At 42.1% G+C, this 20,454-nt stretch overlaps 1 protein-coding gene across 4 annotated transcripts in view; it reads right to left on the bottom strand.

The window, feature by feature from the left end:
- Positions 1 to 20,454, bottom strand: part of CDKAL1 (CDKAL1 threonylcarbamoyladenosine tRNA methylthiotransferase) — an 819,912-nt gene that overhangs the window by 67,687 nt on the left and 731,771 nt on the right. The window lies entirely within an intron of this gene.

Here is a 20,454-nt window from a genome sequence, read left to right as displayed (position 1 = left end):
CTTTTACCTCAGAACTCAAAAGCAAAGTACACATGTTTTAGTCACAGTCTCATCCTTTGACCTGTGTGCTCTGACCGTGACCTACCTGCAGTCCCAGGGCTGCCCTTGCCTCCTTCCCCTTCCAGAGCTGGGGCACGTGTGGGTGCCCAACCATCACAGTAGCTCCATTTCTTCTCTCAGAAGAACTGGGCCTGGGAATTGTTCTGCAGTGGATTTCTACCGCAAGTCAAAGCATACGACAAAAACAGCGTGCGGCACCATTAAAGCTGGATTTGAAAGAAGGCTGGAGGACTCCCGTGTTTTAGGTGGATACAGGGGGAAAAGATGACATTCAAAGGCTTCAGTTTCATGAATATGAAACCAGTACTTTTCCCCTTTCCTTGTCTTTCCAGATATTTTCACCTTGTGCTATGAGACACTTGGTACACACAGAGCATTATAAGAAGAAAGCTAGGGGACAAGCGTTGTCTCGTCACTTTCATCCCACCCTTCGGAGCTGGCTAGCACACTCCACCTCTGCAACCGGCCAAGCCTCGATGCCTGCGGTGCTTTTGGAGCTGCGAGTCCTCCACACCCTCTTCTGTGACTGGCTCAGCAGCACATGCGGCCCACGAGGGACTGTCCCCTCCGCGCTCCACAGTTAGCGCTGAATCTCCTTGGCAAGGCTCCAGCGACTGCACACTCTCACACCTGCCAGCGCTGAACAGTTCTGGAAATCAGGACTCTGTGCCAGACATTCCTCCGAAGCACTTTGCCTCATCCAGTTCCTCATTCTCCAGGCCGTTAGCCGAGTCACCAATTTCTTGAACTTGGTTCAACTTTGTGCAGTGAAAGTACGCGAAGAGCCTATCTGAGAACCGGAGTGGCTGCCCAGGCCCTCGGGCTGTAGCGCTGGCTTTCTGGCTCCCTTGGGTAGTATGCCTCACACTTTCCAAAGCATCCTCACATCTGTTCCTCCTTGGGTCCTTAGGACAGCTCTGCGAGATGGAGGGGGCAGGTTCAGATCAAGTAACACGTTGTGAGGATTTACCTTGTGACAGGTTTGTGCTGGGCAGTTTCATCTACTTTATCTCATGGGATCCTGCTGACAATCCTGCAAGGTGGGTAAAGAGAAGGTACCCAGAGAGGAAACGCTTGGGAACCAGAGAGTGGAATGCCCCAGAGCTGAAAGCTGACTGTTCTTCTGCATCACAGATAACTTATTTTAAATTCTGTGCCTCAAAACAGACATAGGAATCAATGGAACAGAACAGAGAACCCAGAAATAAACCCTCACACCTACGGTCAATTAATCTTCGACTAAGGAGGCAAGAATATAAAATGGGAAAAAGACAGTCTCTTCAGCAAGTGGTGCTGGGAAAGTTGGACAGCCACATGTAATCAATGAAGTTAGAACACACCCTCACACCCTACACTAAAATAAACTCAAAATGGCTTAAAAACTTAAACATGAGACGTGACACCATAAAACTCCTAGAAGAGAACATAGGCAAAACATTCACTGACATAAATCATACCAATGTTTTCTTAGGTCTGTCTCCCAGGGCAATAGAAATAAAAACAAAAATAAACAAATGGGACCTAATCAAACTTACAAGCTTTTGCACAGCAAAGGAAACCATAAACAAATGAGAAGACAACCTACAGAATGGGAGAAAATACTTGCAAATGATGTGACCGACAAGGGCTTAATTTCCAAAATATACAAACAGCTAATACAACTCAACAATAAAAAAAAACAAACAATCCAATTGAAAAATGGGCAGAAGACCTAAAGAGACACTTCTCCAAAGAAGAAATACAGACAGCCAAGAGGCGCATGAAAAGATGCTCAACATCACTAATTATTAGAGACATGCAAATCAAAACTACAATGAGGTATCACCTCACACTGGTTAGAATGGTCATCATTAAAAAGCCTACAAATAACAGATTCTGGAGAGGGTGTGGAGAAAAGGGAACCCTCTTACACTGTTGGTGGGAATGTTAACTAGTGCAGCCACTATGGAAGACAGTATGGAGGTTCCTTAGAAAACTATAAATAGAATTACCCTATGATCCAGCAATCCCACTCTTCGGCATATATCCAGATGAAACTATAATTCAAAAAGGTACATGCATCCCTACATTCATAGCAGCACTATTCACAATAGCCAAGACATGGAAACAACCTAAATGTCCATCGACAGATGAATGGGTAAAGAAGATGTCGTACACGTACACAGTGGAATACTACTCAGCCATAAAAAAGAACAAAAGAATGCCATTTGCAGCAACATGGATACAACTAGAGATTATCATACCAAATGAAGTAAGTCAGAAAGAGAAAGACAAATACCATATGATATCACTTTTATGTGGAATCTGAAATATGACACAAATGAACCTATCTAGGAAACAGAAACAGAATCACGGACATAGAGAACAGACTTGTGGTTGCCAAGGGGAGGGGGTTGGGGGAGGGATGGAGTGGGAGGTTGGGGTGAGCAGATGTAAGCTTTTATATATAGAATGGATAAACAACAAGGTCCTATTGTATGTCACAGAGAACTATATTCAATATCCTATGATAAACCATAATGAAAAAAATATTTAAAAGAATGTATATATATGTATAACTGACTCACTTTGCTGTACAGCAGAAATTAATACAACATAGTAAATCAACTACACTTCAATAAAAAAATTCATGAAATAATAAATAAATAAATTTTATTAAAATTCTTTCATTAACTACAGTGAGCTCAAGAAATGCAGCTAGGCGGGTGGATAACATCACACAGTCTAAAAACAATAACTGGTAGTTGTGGCCACAACTTGTTACTTACACCCCTCATAGGCTCTTTATTCCTGGACAAGTATCTGGCCTATACCTAGCCCTTCAGACAGATGATACATATCAAAGCTGGAGGAGGAGTGCTAGGTGCTTCTGCTACGAGTTCCCAGAACACTCTCAATCTTCTCTGTAGTATTTTATTAGTAATAAAACTGTTCCTTGTTAAAATTCTCTTTATTTGATACTTTACAGAAGTAATACAGGATAAGGTATAAAAGAAAAAAGCTAATCATCTACCCAATCCCATCCCCCCCATGGTAACCAATATTAATACCATGCCAGGTAACTGTAAACACATTTCTCCTTGATCATATAAATAGACAAGCTTATACATATATTCGAGTTTGGTGGCTTATTTTTCACTGAAAGTGAATCATACCTGTTTCTTACTCTGAAACTTTTTTTTTCCTCCTTTTAAATTTTTGTTTAATAAGATATTATGGATATCCCTAAATCTAATTTTTCCTAATTTTTTATGCATATATATATATAAATATATATAATATCACACATATGGGGTAGTATCATGCAAGAAATAACAAATGCATAAAAACCCCCATTGAGTGGCTATATCATGATTCCTCTTTTGATCTCTTTGTTTCCAGTTTTTTGCCACTATGAACAAAGATGCAATAAACACTGTTGAATGTTTAGAGGAGGGGGAAAAAAAATTCTTTTCCTCTAACCTCTTATGTTCAGTTCCTGGGGACTGTGAATGAAACTGAAAAAGACAGATTAACAGGAGAAAAGTTTATTACACAGTAAAGAAGTGAAACCTGAAGAAGTGGTTAGGTCTGAGGGCTTATATACCATTTTAACAAAAGGTGATAAAGTGTGGAGAAGTGACAAGACAAAGGTAAAGGAGTTTGGGCTAATAGGGGTGGTAAATTGTAGGAAGGTAAATATATGGACAAAACCAATGGAAGATAAAGGTTATTTTTGTAAGGTTTGTTTATGCAGGCTCAAGTCAGTGCTGTCCCCAGTGCTAACAGTCGTCTCTTCTTTCTGCTATGAGACAGGGGAGGGGGCGGTATCTTTACAAAGGGAAATCTGTACCCTGCTTTAGCCAGAAAGGGGCAGGGCAGAGAGTTCCTCCTGTGACTCCTCCAGCTCAAAATAATCCTTTTTCCAAAGAGGCGTATTTTGGGGTGGCACGTTCTGGTCCTCCTCAGATGCATGTTCTTAAATACTATTTCCATGGGAGTGCTCCGCATTTTAGTTTTTATAGCTGTGGCCGGATTACTTTCTTAAAAGGGTGAGAACCCATCTCTTCCACATTCTGGCTGCCTTTAGGTGTTTGTTGGTTAGTTCTCTCAATCTAATGGGTGTAAACTGACAACTCATTAATATTTTACTTTGCATTTCCCTCTCTACTGGAGAGGCTGAATATCTTTTTATGTTTGTTGACAATTTGAATTTGTTCTTCACAGAATTCTCTGTAACTGTTTAATTATTTTTCCTTTCTCCCTGGAGTATAAGCTCCACCAGAGCAGATACCAAGTATGTCTTGTTATTCTGGTTGTTATTTCTGGTTCCTAAGACAGTTGCTGGCAAAGAGCAAACACTCAATAAAGAGTTGCTTAAGGAATAAGTAAATATCCTTCAACCCAGCCCTTCTCCTTCAAGGAATGATATTAAAGAAATAATTACAGCTGTGTATAACGATCTGTCCATGAAATTTTCATTATAGGACTGTTTGTAACTAGAAACAAAATAGGTACTGATATTTGATACAGAAAGAAAATAATAATGACTATAACAGCTAACTTTTATGTAGTGGATACTATTAAGTAGTGTGTTCAAACATTTTAATAATTTATCCTGTTTAATCATCACAACATATTAAGATTTAAAAAGTAATTATAACAGTGTATGCACAATATAATCCTCATTGTTTAAAGAAATGTTTCTGTATGCATCAACAAATAACTGGAAAGATGTATACCAAATTGTTAATAGTGGTATATTTGTGTGATTTTAAAAATATAGATTTTTAGTATCTTTTTTGCTTAAACCTACTTTTTATTTGAATTGTAAGAAACAGATTTTTATTTTGTTTATGTTAACATCTTTATTGGAGTATAATTGCTTTACAATGGTGTGTTAGTTTCTGCTTTATAACAAAGTGAATCAGCTATACATATACATATATCCCATATCTCCTCCCTCTTGCGTCTCCCTCCCACCCTCCCTATCCCACCCCTCTAGGTGGTCACAAAGCACTGAACTGATCTCCCTGTGCTATGCGGCTGCTTCCCACTAGCTATCTGTTTTACATTTGGTAGTATATATAAGTCCTTGCCACTCTCTCACTTCATCCCACCTTAGCCTTCCCCCTCCCCGTGTCCTCAAGTCCATTCTCTACAACTGCATCTTTATTCCTGTCCTGCCCCTAGGATCTTCAGAACCTTTTTTTTTTAGATTCCATATATATGTATTAGCATACGGTAATTGTTTTTCTTTCTGACTTACTTCACTCTGTATGAATGTCTCTAGGTCCATCCACCTCAGTACAAATAACTCAATTTCATTTCTTTTTATGGCTGAGTAATATTCCATTGTATATATGTGCCACATCTTCTTTATCCATTCATCCGATGATGGGCACTTAGGTTGTTTCCATCTCCAGTCTATTGTAAATAGAGCTGCAGTGAACATTCTGGTACATGACTCTCTTTGAATTATGGTTTTCTCAGGGTATATGCCCAGTAGTGGGGTTGCTGGGTTGTGTGGTAGTTCTATTTTTAGTTTTTTAAGGAACCCCCATACTGTTCTCCATAGTGGCTGTATCCATCTACATTCCCACCAACAGTGCAAGAGGGTTCCCTTTTCTCCACACTCTCTCCAGCATTTATTCTTTGTAGATTTTTTGATGATGGCCATTCTGACCGGTGTGAGGTGATACCTCAGTGTAGTTTTGATCTGCATTTCTCTAATGACTAGTGATGGTGAGCATTCTTTCATGTGTTTGTTGGCAGTCTGTATATCTTCTTTGGAAAAATGTCTATTTAGGTCTTCTGCCCATTTTTGGATTGGGTTGTTTGTTTTTTTGATATTGAGCTGCATGAGCAGCTTGTAAATTTTGGAGGTTAATCTTTTGTCAGTTGCTTCATTTGCAAATATTTTCTCCCATTCTGAGGGTTGTCTTTTCATCTTATTTATGGTTTCCTTTGCTGTGCAAAAGCTTTTAAGGTTTATTAGGTCCCAGTTGTTTATTTTTGTTTTTATTTCCATTTCTCTAGGAGGTGGGTCAAAAAGGATCTTGCTGTGACTTCTGTCATAGAGTGTTCTGCCTATGTTTTCCTCTAAGAGTTTTACAGTGTCTGGCCTGACATTTAGGTCTTTAATCCATCTTGAGTTTATTTTTGTGTATGGTGTTAGGGAGTGTTCTAATTTCATTCCTTTACATGTAGATGTCCAGTTTTCCCAGCACCACTTATTGAAGAGTCTGTCTTTTCTCCATTGGATATTCTTGCCTCCTTTATCAAAGATAAGGTGACCATATGTTTGTGCGTTTATCTCTGGGCTTTCTATCCTGTTCCATTGATCTGTATTTCTGTTTTTGTGCCAGTACCATACTGTCTTGATTACTGTAGCTTTGTAGTATAGTCTGAAGTCAGGGAGCCTGATTCCTCCAGCTGTTTTTCTTTCTCAAGATTGCTTTGGCTGTTCCGGGTGTTTTGTGTTTCCATACAAATTGTGAAATTTTTTGTTCCAGTTCTGTGAAAAATGCCATTGGTAGTTTGATAGGGATTGCACTGAATCTGTAGATTGCTTTGGGTAGTATAGTCATTTTCACAAAGTTGATTCTTCCAATCCAAGAACATGGTATATCTCTCCATCTGTTTGTATCATCTTTAATTTCTTTCATCAGTGTCTTATAGTTTTCTGCATATAGGTCTTTTGTCTCCTTAAGTAGGTTTATTCCTAGATATTTTATTCTTTTTGTTGCAGTGGTAAATGGGAGTGTTTCCTTAATTTCTCTTTCAGATTTTTCATCATTAGTGTATAGGCATGCCAGAGATTTCTGTGCATTAATTTTGTATCTTGTTACTTCACCAAATTCATTGATTAGCTCTAGTAGTTTTATGGTAGTGTCTTTAGGATTCTCTATGTATAGTATCATGTCATCTGCAAACAGTGACAGTTTTACTTCTTCTTTTCCGATTTGGATTCCTTTTATTTCTTTTACTTCTCTGATTGCTGTGGCTAAAACTTCCAAAACTATGTTGAATAATAGTGGTGAGAGTGGGCAACCTTGTCTTGTTCCTGATCTTAGTGGAAATGGTTTCAGTTTTTCACCATTGAGAATGATGTTGGCTGTGGGTTTGTCATATATGGTCTTTATTATGTTGAGGTAAGTTCCCTCTGTGCCTACTTTCTGGAGGGTTTTTCTCATAAATGGGTGTTGAATTTTGTCTAAAGCTTTTTCTGCATCTATTGAGATGATCATATGGTTTTTCTCCTTCAATTTGTTAATATGGTGTATCACATTGATTGATTTGCATATACTGAAGAATCCTTGCATTCCTGGGATAAACCCCAATTGATCATGGTCTATGATCCTTTTAATGTGCTGTTGGATTCTGTTAAACCTACTTTTATCTCAGTCTTCTCCACCTTTTGAAATAAGAAAAGCAATTCATGAATAATATTCTAGTATCTAGTGCTTTCTTCTTATTTTTAATAAAGTGTGTATATATACTATACATGTATATATATTTAAAAATATACATACATATAAATATGTATGCAGAAACCAAATAAAGTCCTACAATAAACACTAAAGCTGATAAAAGCCTAATGAAATAGCTCATTGGCCGCCTCATTTTTCCTAGATAATGTATGTCCTGGGGCTTGTTTCCCCATGAATGAGGTATATTTGTCTCCTCTGTCTTTTAGGGTTGACCCAAAGGGCCATTAATCATTCTGTCTGGAGCTCAGCGAGAACCCTCTGGAAACAGGGCGAGGTGTAACAAGCCCATCTAGCTTCATCAGGAATGATGAAGGTGCCCGGCCACTGGGCTGGAACGAAGCATAGTTAGGAACGGAATGATGAAGAGTGTCATTTCCTGCCTCCCTGGCCTGTGCTGCAGGTGAGGCCCACACCCATCCCACTCACACTCTCAGAGCAGTTCTTCCCCCTAATGTCATATGAAATCGAATGAGGTTTTTCTCTCAGTGGAAATCAAGACTGGAATCCAGAGAGCAGAGTTGAAATGCGGCCCTTTAACTGGTATAACGTGAACACAAAGAAGCCATTGACAACAGATCACAAGGAAGATTTCCCCCTAGCAGCAAAAGCATTTCCCCCCAAAACCAAACAAATAAATCAACAATTAAAATTTTACAAAAGCCTACTCTGTTTCTCTTGTGTTTCACCCCAAATCCCTTTTCCATGTTGAGCAAACCCAACAGAAGCCACACAAACAAGTCTCCGCATTCCCTGCCCTCAGAAAACTCACGGGCTGATTCCATTCGTGTGGGTTTAAGCTATTTCTAAGGACCTCATGGACAGGGAGCAAAGCCCAGGCCCAGTCTGGGGGCTCAAGGAAAGCTGTGTTGAGACACAATATGAATGCCACAGGGTCAGTCCCCAAAGACTCAAAGTAAGAGCCTGAACCTAAGTGTGGAAAGCGGTCAAACCACATCGTCCTCTGTGGACCCTTGGTGACCAAGGCCCACCATCCCTACCTGCTGTGTGTCTCTGACAGTGCGATGCCGGTGTACCCCGCCCCTTCTGTGAACTAAGATTAGATACCAGTGAAAATCAGCCTGGGGGAGAGGTATTCACACACATCCCTGTTAATGTTCTTAAAATAAATTTCCTTTTCTCAAGAGACCTGGATCTGCCATAAACCAACTACAGCTCCCTTAGTACAGGCAGTTATCCCCACGAGCCCAGGGCCTCACCTAGAGAAGGAGGACGCAACTCTGATGGGCATGCGTCAGCTCCCCGTCAGCTCTGTGTGGCCCTCATCTCTTCTCATTAGCAACTTAGCCCTTCTCTCCTCACTCTTCCTCCAAAAAGATGCCATTCGCTTTCCCGTGTGTCGCCTGAGCAAGCTGTCACCTGTCCTGCACCTGACCTGAGCGGGTGCCTCGCTGGCCTGGCCCTGACTTCCAGGCACAGTGCTGCCCAGTCACAGAGGGAAGCCGGAAGTCACGAGTGGGCTGGGGAGACAGGTGCAGAGGCAGCCCGCTCTCCCTGAAAAGCCGCCCTAGACGGCCAGTCTCAGGGATGTGTGTCAGGGCGGCCGCACCCGGCACACAGAGCGTCCTTCACTTGGTCCCTCACACGGTGAGGTGCTGCCCTGGGGCCACCTCATGTTGGGTCACGCAAGCCGATGGTTCCATCTTCAGGAAGTCTGGGAGCCAGCTGAGTTCCCACTGGCAGCTTGAAATGGGCCCCAGAGAGGACGGAGCCATGGCAATCAGCAGAGGCTGTTAACAACAAGGACTTCTTTTTGTCTGAGAACTCGTTGTTGAACCTTCCCCAGCACATCACCGGGGGGCGGGGGAGCGCCATCCCCAGCGTGTCCAACGCAGTGGACCAGGGCGAGGCCTGGGTCCCCGCCCCAGCTCTTTCACTACCTAGACAACACGGGGGCAGCTGCTTAAGCTCCCTGTGCCTGTTTACTTCTCTGCAAGAAACGACAGAACCTATAGCAGGACTAAATGAGTTAATTTATTTAAAATGCTAAGAATTGTGCCTGGCACAATGTAAGTATTTTCCATTATTCTCTGCGTTTAATACCCTAGGGCATAGAAAGGATTGAGAAACAGATTAAAAAAAACACCCACCCCCATATCCTGAACGCTTAACAAACTCGTTTCAGGGTTCAAACGAGGCTGGCTATTCAAAGACATCCAAGGGCTAGAACTTTCAAAAAGTGAGCCACAAAAACAAGGATTCACCAAATAAGTGCAAAGGAGAGAAGATGTGAATGCAAAAGTACATGATGAGTATAGTGGCTTCATCCGCTGATTTCCCCTCAATACACGTAAGTAGGAATGGAAAAATGGAAGGTCTTGGTAAGCCACCAGACGTTTAAAGTCCATCTGAGAAGCTGACTACCTTCATAGCAGTTATTCAGGGGATGTTTTCGCTTAGATGTTTTGTGTTTAGAAAAAGAACTCCACGAGCATTTAGCTCCCAGATGCAGAAACCTCAGTACCTTCTCCTGCTTTGCAAAGCTGCTGTTGGAACCAAGCATCACTGTGAAGTAAGCCGGTAGCAATAAATATCTTGTGTTTTTGTTGTTTTTTTCCCCCACATGAAGAAAGTTCTATTTTGTCCAAGGCTTCACCCATCCAGGTAATCACAGTCAAATACTCAAATTTGGATTTCTGCTTCCCGCTTTCGTTTCCAGCACGCTGGGCCCCCTGCCTTCTTTTGGACTCCTTGACTTAAGATATTTGTCATTTCAGGGACAGACTTTGCCAAGAGCATTTGGGTTTCAGGCAGAAAATAAAAATAGATGCACTTCAAAAATGATCCAAGTGTTGTTATATTTCTAATGTTTTTTATCCCTTCCACCACTACAAAAATAATAATAATAATCCTGCCGTTTCAAATAATCACCTGAATCCCCTGAGAAGCTTTAAAGCACGTTATACAATTAAACAGATTCCCGGCATCACTACGGCCAGCTGTGTGTGTGGGTAGCACGCGAGCAACACGGTGCAGCTAGAGGTAATAATTGGAGGACACACGGCGGGTGTAAGCTGCATCTTTTTTCCCTGGAAGCGACCACATCTCAAAGTTTCTTTGATAATATCCCCATGATTTCTTGTCAGCATGATGCTTCCAGCAGTTTTGTTGAGAAACGCCTTTTGTGCTGAGGAGACCACGTGGGCTTTGACCCCGACCTTGTTTTTTCACATTTAATAAATTAGAAGAAAACAGAGCTAGAGGACATTACTCCAAAGGCATTACTCCCAAACTTGCTTTTCCATGATTATCCACAGCATAGCGTGTGCCTGAGAACACGGACAGGGGGTGCTACTGTAATGTGATAATCCTGGCACCAAGGAGCAAAAAGGAGGCTTCATGCCCTGAGCATCTACCTCTGTCTGGACAGGGTTACTCTGCGGCACTGAAAGGTCAACAAAGAAGCAGCGGTGTCAGGCAAGTAAGAAGGACGCTTCCGCCTTCAATGTGTACAGTCTGCTTTCCGTCTCCATGGGTTTTGCATCCACGGATGGAGGGCCAACTATACTATGCCATTTTACATAAGGGACTTGAGCATCCTCCAATTTTGGTACCGTGGGGACTTCTGGAACCAAGCTCCTGTGGATGCCGAGGGAGGAATGTGCTGTAATTGCAGCTCTGCGTCCCTAAAAAACACTTATGGGTGTAGAAGCAAAGGTGGGTGTTGTATGCCAATACCAGAGGACAGAATGAGACGGTGGAAATACAGACACCTTATATATTCATTTGCAGACACCTTGCTCCTAAAAGGACTGGGACAGCTTGCAAAAATATATAAAATTTAAGATAAGGTGTTTGGGCGTTTTCTTTTAATCATGATAAAACACACACAACATAAATTTACCACCTTAACCATTTTTAAGTATATAGTTAAGTGTATTCACATTACGGTGCAACTGATCTCCAGAACGTTCCCATTTTGCAAAGTTGAAACTCTCTACCCATTAAACAAATTCCCATTAACAAGTTGTTTTTTTATGACAAGTTTGTGTATTGCTTAATGAAAATAAAACACACTTTAAAAATTAAGCAAATTGTAATGATTTTGCTATTCATGAGAGAAGGCTTTTGGCTTGGAAACGTTTTGCCTACCAACCTAACAATTCCTTTTGACAGAATAAAAAAGGCTAGTAAGGAAAACAGAGCAGACTTACAGGAGGGTAGGCAACAGTAGAATGAAATCTGTAATTTTAGTATGTGAAACACACCTGGTAAGGTCCAGAACATTGCAAAAGCTGGGCTGCAAATGTCGTGGGAGGCCCTCCAGCAGCCCATGTGAAGAAAGACCAGCGGTTACAGGAATGAAGAGCAAATCCACTACTGCTCTCTCGAGACCTGCCAGGAAATGAGTTTCAGGAAAGGCAGGGCCTGAAGCGTGTTGACAAGAAATCTACATGAGACTGAGACAAAAAAGGCGGGAGGTGAATGGAAATGGGACAGAAATGGAGAGAATCTAAATGAAACTAGAGGATCCTTCTAGAGTTCCCAGTTGGAAGGATAATCTGCAATTTGCTTGACCCAGGCTGGGAGTGAGAGATCAAGACAGTTCAGAAGATCACAATTATAGATTCCAGAGCAGCAAACAGGAAGCTAACTCGGCTGCTAGCTGCATCCACATTGGAAAGTTCCTCTCCAGAAAGGACCTTCTTTATCCCCAAGCCAGTGGATATAAGAAGAAGACCCACCTTAAAATCTATTTCCAAGCTAAGCCTAAAATTTATTTCCAAATGGGTAAGTTAGATCTCCATATTCTTCCTTCCATAATACACAATGCACTTTAAAGAGTTCCAAGATTATATACTACCGAGGAAAGTCCTTTAGATGCTGGCACTAGAATCTACTAGAAGAAAACAGAGAGGATTTCTGCTAAATTTCAGGCATAAACAGAGATGAAAATCTGTCTCATGGGACTGATGGTATGGAAAAAAGTTTTCTCAGATTCTCAAAAGATGCTTTTAGCTCCATGGAAGAGAAACAGTCAAATGTGGATGTTCCTGACAGCATCTGACAGCTTTACTTGGAAGAATTTTAGCAGTGTTTTTGAAACTTGGAGAGTTTTCAAGCATATTGTATGGCTTTTTAAATAACTCTATATCCGATAGAATTGCAATATTACTCTCATACCTTACAGAAACGCCACCATTACACTTAGGTTTGTAGTAGGTGCCAAAGTGGAGGGAAAGTGCACTGGTGTTAGGTTTCAGAACAAGTTCCACAATTCATGAGCTGTGTGACACTGGGGAAATCACTTAAACTCTCTGATCTTTAGTTTTCCATCTGTAACCTGCGGGTGATGATACTGTCTTATGAAAATCATTGGGAGGAGTGTGAATTGAATTGGATGCAAGAAAGTGTTAAATGGATTTCATAACATAATATTGAACGTCCAGCAACATGGAAGATGAACCTGATGTGGCCTTGATTCCTCCAGTTACAAAAATACCCAAATGTTGGATAAGACATAACATTTACAAATATAGAGGGAGAGCTGAACTCAAAGGAAAATAGGGGAAATGGCGAAGGTCACCAGTGAGAAATAAATAAAAGTCCAAACTTGTAATATGTACAGGTGTGGGCTTTGAACCTATCCTCCCTGCATGTTGGGAACTGTAAACTAAGAAACTGACAGAAAGTGAAATTTCTCAAACCCTACCAGAAACTTAAAAAAAAAAGACTCATCAGAGCAAACATCTTACAACCCAAGATGTGACACAGATATTTTTGAATCCTGCTACAAATTAACTCCAAAAACAGAAAGTTACAAAAGCTCCAATGAGAGTCATCAAATGCAAGAATGGTTCTCAAAGTGTGTTCCCTGGACCAGCAGCACCAGTATCACCTGAGAACTTGTTAGAAATGCACATCATTGGGCCCCATCTAGACCACCTGAATCAGAAACTTTGGGAGTGGGGCTGAGAAATCTGTGTTTTAACAAGGCCTGCAGGGGATTCTGATGAAGTGTGGGAAGCCCTGCCATAGAGGAGTGAGCATCACACCAACTGTGGAGTATGATGCTTCCAAACAATAGCCCCCTTCTTCCTAGACGCTACCAGCTTAGATGCTCATGCCACCAAATGCACTCTCCACTGCCCTTCCCTGTTGGTGTGATGTTCAAAGCCCCAGGTTACACCCCTTCATTCCTAAATGCCTTTCCCCCTCGCTCACTAGCCCTCCCTGCTCTGCCCCCACCCCTGGGGCTTAGCACATAGTTGGTGCTCAGTACATTTTTATTGGAAAGAATAAACAAGAGCTGCATGTGTTGTTGGGCTATGTTCTTTAAAAAGCAGCTAACCTTACCACATTTGATATTTAAAACGGGAGTGGTGGGCTGCTAACTCCAACATGGCTAAACCTAGAAAGCATACCTCTGAGACGAAGACAGTAACTTTGCAGAAGGAGACTGTATCAGTCAGCTAAGGCTGCTGTAACAAAGGAACAGACTGGGTGGCTTACACAACAGAAATGTATTTGCTCATAGTTTTGGAGGCTAGGAGTCCGAGATCAAGAGGTTAAAGAAGAAGATGAACTTGAATCCAGAGACCAAGGTGATGAGGATGACAAAGATGAAGATGATGGCAAGGAACAGGGTCACATCTAACTTTACAATCTCTAGGAATGACAGAGGTTCTCTTGTAACTTTGAAGACGGAATCTTTAGACAACGCTTTGGTTTGCCCCACGGAAAATACAGATTTAGAAACCAAGTGGAGAACTCTTGATGTATTTTTTTAAATGATGCCATCCCTGTTGATAATCCTATTACTCTAACTTTATGCAGAACACACATCTTTCACTAAAATTCATCTGAACTGTCCCAAAATACAATTTGCAGAGAGCTACAGACACCAAAAATATAATATTTTAAGGCATGTGGTGGTAACGCTATTTGCCTTAGTTCATTGGTTGCTTATATAAGTTCTGCATTTGCTACTTTTACTTTTCAGAATTTGTGACTTTAAGTACTAACACATTTGATTTAATGTGTGTTGGAACCATTGCTTCTGAATTCAATATGGAGTTCTTAGTTAATGATTTCCTTTCAAAGAAATGGATTTAATTAAAGGCAAGATAGCGTGGTCTGGGGGATAATATAGCATCAGCCCTTCATCCAATGCCACTCCTAAGATGAGCAGGATAGGACAGTATAGAATGAGTGCCTTGACACTTGATCTGTCTGCATTCTGCACCTCAGTGAAGAAACAGAAGGATGCTGGTACACAGTGAAGATGAGGGCATTTCTGAGAAACTTCTGCAGCAATGTATTAGCATGTGTTTGGTTTGGGTTTTATTTTAAGCTAAACATTAAAATGAATTACAAGTTAATAGCTCATACAACTCAGATTAGTATTATTGTTTATTATAAAACATATTATGTTCCTAGTTTTAAAAAGAACCAAACTATAGTTTATATAATTTATTGGCATTTTTGCTGAGTAGGTTTAAGTTAGATAATAGGTTTTTAAAAAGCAATGAAACAATGTGTCAAAATTTAATGTTTTCATAATGAAAATAGATATTATGTTCACTTAAAAGAAAAAAGAGAGGTAGGCAGGATTCCATCTGAGCGCTGGGAGGGAATATCTGCTCCTGGTACCTTGGGTGTTCCTTGCCTTATTGAAAGTGTTCTCCTGTGTCTACACCTCATCTTCCCCCTGTAAGTGTTTCTGTCTCTTCCCAGGATGTTCTGTTATAAGGACACCAGTCACAGGGACTCACCCTACTCCAGTACGACCATGCCGTAACTCAACTAATCACATCTGCAAGGGTACTTTTTCCAAATAAGGCCTCATTCTGAGGTACTGCGTGTTAGGACTTCAGCAGAGGAATTTACGGAGATAAAATTCAACCCATAACAGATACAATCAGCATACTATGTAAAATTTTAAATTATATAAAACCGTAAAACAAAAACAACGTAGGATATAATTTATGGACACATAAATGCATAGTGAAAGTATAAAAGCACGTACGGGAGGGAAGAGACCAACTTCAGCATAGTGATTCCCTCCAAGGAGGGAGAAAGGGAAGAAAATGGTACCAAGAAGGGATCTGGAAAGGAGATTTGACTGTATCTGCACCATTCATTTTTTTAAAATATGAAGCAAATACAGCCCAGTGTTAACATTTGTTATATGTTGGTGGTGGGTTATTATTTTATCTCTGCATTTTTTCTTTCTCTTTTTATTTTTGGCATGTCTGAAATATTTCAAAATATTTTGTTTGTTTATTTGAGAAAGTAGCACTAGGGAAGAAATGTTTCTGCCTGAAATGAACATGACATGAGGACAAGCCCCAATACAAGGCAATATGAACTTTGTGCAGGTGAAGACATCAGGGAATGCCAAGGGGCAGGTGGCTGTATGAAAGGACAAGGGCAAGAGTCAGGCCAGACTGTAAGGGGATGGATGTGTCCCACGTCAGGCCAGAAGTCACAGGAGATGGGGGATCAGGCAGGTTAACACAGGCAAAATCCAGAGGATGCTGCCCAGGTCAGCAGGGACAGTGAGGCTGTGGCATAGATGTAGGTGAGATCTAGGTGAGCCAGGTCCAGAAATGCAGTCCAAAGAGATAAGCACCCAAGATTCAGACTTGCTGCAGGCAGTGAGCTCAGATGGGCGGCCGGAATAGGCACCGGTCAAGCAGGATTGGATTAGGAATTTTGCCTTAGAATTCTAGGGAGGGGGTTAGAGTCCTACAATTTTACAAGAGATGCTTGGAAAGGGAATGGCAGAGATTTAGCAGAAGCCCCCAACCGACTGGCAGCTAAACTGGATGTTTAGTTTGCCCCGCACCCTGGGGGCAACTGCCAGGCGACAGACCTAAGGCGGGAGGGCGGGGTATTAACCCTGCCTCACTCAGAAGACTGAAATGTTTGCCAGGCCCAGAGCTAAGCACTTTACAAGCATTATCTCACTTAATCCTCACAACAACCCCATGGAGCTGGTACTACTGTCCCCATTTTACAGATGAAGACGCCAAGGCTTAGAAAGATGACACAGCTTGCCAGTGGACACGAGATGGCACGAAATCAGTAGATGGCAAAACTGGGATCTGATCCCAGTCCGGATTCCAGAGCTCAGTCTCGGGCCCTGTGTTTCATGGCCTCCTTTCATTCACATCAGCAATACTTGCCTGGGGACTTCCCTGGTGGCGCAGTGGTTAAGAATCCGCCTGCCAATGCAGGGGACACGGGTTCAAGCCCTGGTCAGGGAAGATCCCACATGCTGCGGAGCAACTAAGCCTGTGCACCGCGACTACTGAGCCTGAGCTCTAGAGCCCACAAGCCACAACTACTGAGCCCGTGTGCCACAACTACTGAGCCCGTGTGCCACAACTACTGAAGCCTGCACGCCTACAGCCCACGCTCCACAACAAGAGAAGCCACCGCAATGAGAAGCCACTGCAATGAGAAGCCACCGCAATGAGAAGCCCATGCACTGCAATGAAGAGTAGCCCCTGTTCGCCGCAACTAGAGAAGCCCGCATGCAGCAACGAAGACCCAACGCAGCCAAAAATAAATTAATTAATTAAAAAAAAAAAAAAAAAAAAAAACCTTGCCTGACCCCGGTTCAGGTGCTGGAGATACAGCACAGAATAAGTCAGAGAAGAGCTCCATCTTCCCGACGCTCATGTTCTAGGGAGTAGCTCATCACCCCCTCTTAAATAGCAAATGTAGCATTAGAGGCCTTTTTAGAACATGCCCCAATAACCTTAGCTTGACATTTTTTTTTTAAAGTGGAGAAGGGTGGGGTTTGGGGAAAGGAATATAGGGAGAAGGCCCTGCTACATGGAAAGGCCAGGATTTCTAAAAGGCACCTCTAATCATTTTTGATGTGACAAAACTGTAATGATGACCTTTGAGCTAAAAGGAAAAGGAGGCTCGTCCAGATGGAATGCCCACCGACAGGGAGACCCCGGTCTGGCCGAGGTGCACTGTGCTTATTATTCTAGCCTGGGGAGAAAAGAAGTCAACTCAAAAATTGCTTGTTCATGTCATGGTAAATCCTTAATGCTTTTAATGAAAATTCTCCTCCATAAAATATTTTCTATTTTAAAGAAGAACGGCAAATTAATACAGCGTTTCCAATAGCCTTTAAGTCAGGTTTAATTGGGGCAATTCCCTCCAGTGAATCGAAAGATGGCATTAGTCTTCATTGCCTGGGTGGAATGTTAAACTAGAAGCAGGGAGGAAATGTCAACGTAAAATAATTCTAATAATTATTCTGAATGTTACATTCTCCTTGACCTTGGAATTTAAAGGGCCAAGATGAAGGCTTTTTGTCAAAAGTCAAGAAGTCATCTAGAGACGCTGCTGACATTTATGATTAATGTAATCTGGGATTATTAGGAGAGAAGTGCAGAATATGATTAGCTTCTAGGATCTCAGTAATTCATTTTTATATCATTATAGAAACCATATAGTATATGGACATAAAAAGAGCTGACATGCTGTGGATAATCCTAATCTCTAGAAATTTAAAAAGGAAACCTCTAAAGATAAGTAAGACATTTTAATTAAAGCCGCAGTGACCAAATAATTAAATTTATAGGTCTGTAGTAAGAGGGAAGAGAATGACCCCAGCCTATGGAAAGATAATGATTTCTTATGCATAACACACATGCGCACACAAAAGAAATCAAGCCTCTATCTGCAGGGTCCTGTCACTTCAGAGAATTTTCTGGTTCATTCGCGGTCACAAGAGAGAGTGTGGCTGGGAGAAGGCTTCCCCGGCACCGAGCTCTGAGCAGGCAAGTCAAGCGCTCCCTGAAAAAATGCCACTGGGTAAGAGCAAAGCACCTCTGTAATGGGAAAGATGGCTTTCTGTTTTTGTTGAGGAAAACGAAGCTCCCATTTCAAATAAAGCTTTTGGTCCAAAGCTCTAGCTGGGCCAAGTGCAAAGGGGAAAGGGCACCCACTCTTTGGGACCTGGTTTTCCTGCCCCTCAGCTCCCCCCGCATCACATTTCATCTCATGCCTCTCCTTCTTTCTTGCTCAGCCTGAAGCAGGAATGAGGGAGGGGGTGGGGTGGGCAGGGAAACTGATTTTTAGAAAGAAAATTAAATGAATAAGAAAGAATCACATGCACATTAAAAACAAAGAAAAAAGGTTTTGGAGAGAGAAAAAATATAAAATATTTAACTTACCCATTTTAAAATTAAAAATTGGAAATGAGAAGCTTTGCATCATACATCCAAGCAATATATGTAATTCTGCTATATGTACAGACAACGTATATGTATAGGATGTGTGATATATGCACAGTAATTCTTCATCGATTTTTCCCCAAAAGGACAGATGAGAGGGAGAAAGCGAGAAAACAGAGAAAGAAGAGGTGGGAAACGATGAGGCGGCATGTGCAGGAGAAAAATGTGGAAGGGAGAGGGAGACGGAAGGAGAAAGCACAAGGAAGAGAGACCCACCGGAGCCTAGTACCCATCAGAGGTGTTTCTGATAACTTTTGATTACTCCCCGGTAACTGAGAACAGCGTCTCTGGTTTAAGGTCTCACTCTCATAATCCTGCCAGTTCAGCCCTGAGTGCTGGTAGATTTCCATGTTGGTGTGCGTATCACTCTATCCCATGTACAAAATCTGTGTAGGCCAAGAGAAGGGCTCGCTCATCCATGGGTCTGTACTGCCTGGATTACACTGCAGGCATTTGGCAGTGTAAGAAATAATTCAGGGGAAGTTAAGGGAGGCACTATTTGTAAAGGAATCATATGAGCACTTCTTATGTTGTACTGAAGGCGCCTGTGAAAACAAATGAAGGGAGTGTACTTGCAAAACCCCAATAAGGTTGAGAGAACTGTGCTCGAAAATCTCTCTAAATTGGGACTTCCCTGGCAGTCCAGTGGTTAAGAATCTGCCTTCCAAGGCAGGGGACGTGGGTTCGATCCCTGGTCAGGGAACTAAGATCCCACATGCCACGGGGCAACAAAGCCCGCACGCCGCAACTACTGAACCTGTGCACCCTGGAGCCCATGCGCCACAACTAGAGAGAAGCCCGCGTGCCTCAACTGGAGAAGCCTGAGCACTGCAATGAAAGATCCCGCATGCCGCAACGATGATCCCGTGTGCCGCAACTAAGACCCGATGCAGTCAAATAAATATTAAAACAAAAAAAAAGAAAATTGCTGACTTTAAAAAAAAAGAAAAGAAAATCTCTCTAAATCAATACAGCCGATGAAGGACTTGAGAAGACTTTAAAGCACCCGGGATGTGAGATGGAGCAATAATCAGTGTGTTCTACTCATTCCAGGCCTCTCCCCGACGCCCCTCTGCTCCAGATGTTGCCGTCTCAAATAATCACACATTTAAATGGACATCATCAGCACCTTGAGAGGCACAGCCACAGTCAATGCTGAAAGATATACATGGAAAAAGTCTCTAAATGTCAAAACTTGCCACTGTCAAGTGGCAACTGGGAGGTATAAGGGTGACCACTAAAACCAAGCAAGTAGCTTCATTTTATTTCAACCTTCTTTGTGGACCATGGGCAGACACTGCTCTAGGCCCTGAAAGACAGCACAGGGTCTGCTGTCCTCATGGTCTAAGGGAGGGGACAGACAAGCAAACCAGCCATGAGAAGACGCTGGTGTGAGTGCACAAGTGTCTAACTACTGAGGGCTAAGGAAGGGGAGGGGAGAGGCACTCACCCAGCATATCTCTGCGGGGGGAGAAAGGGTGATAAGGCTTATCTGAGGAAGTTACTCTTAAGCTGAAGTTTTAAAGAAAAAGAAGGAGTTAGCCAGAACAAGACGGAAGAGTAGGGTGCCTAGGAATTGGGGCGGGTGCACATGAAAGGGGATTCCTGCCACAGGAAACTCTCTGCAGGAAGGTATGGCAGCCTGCTTCCCAACAAATGGCACTACTGTCCATCCAGTGGCTCTAGCTAGAACCTAGGAG

The sequence above is a fragment of the Stenella coeruleoalba genome, assembly GCF_951394435.1.
Source record: "Stenella coeruleoalba genome assembly, chromosome: 10".
In the NCBI taxonomy this organism is placed as follows: Eukaryota; Metazoa; Chordata; class Mammalia; order Artiodactyla; family Delphinidae; genus Stenella; species Stenella coeruleoalba.
The sequence above is the reverse complement of the archived record's forward strand: the minus strand, read 5'-3'. Positions and strand labels throughout refer to the sequence as shown.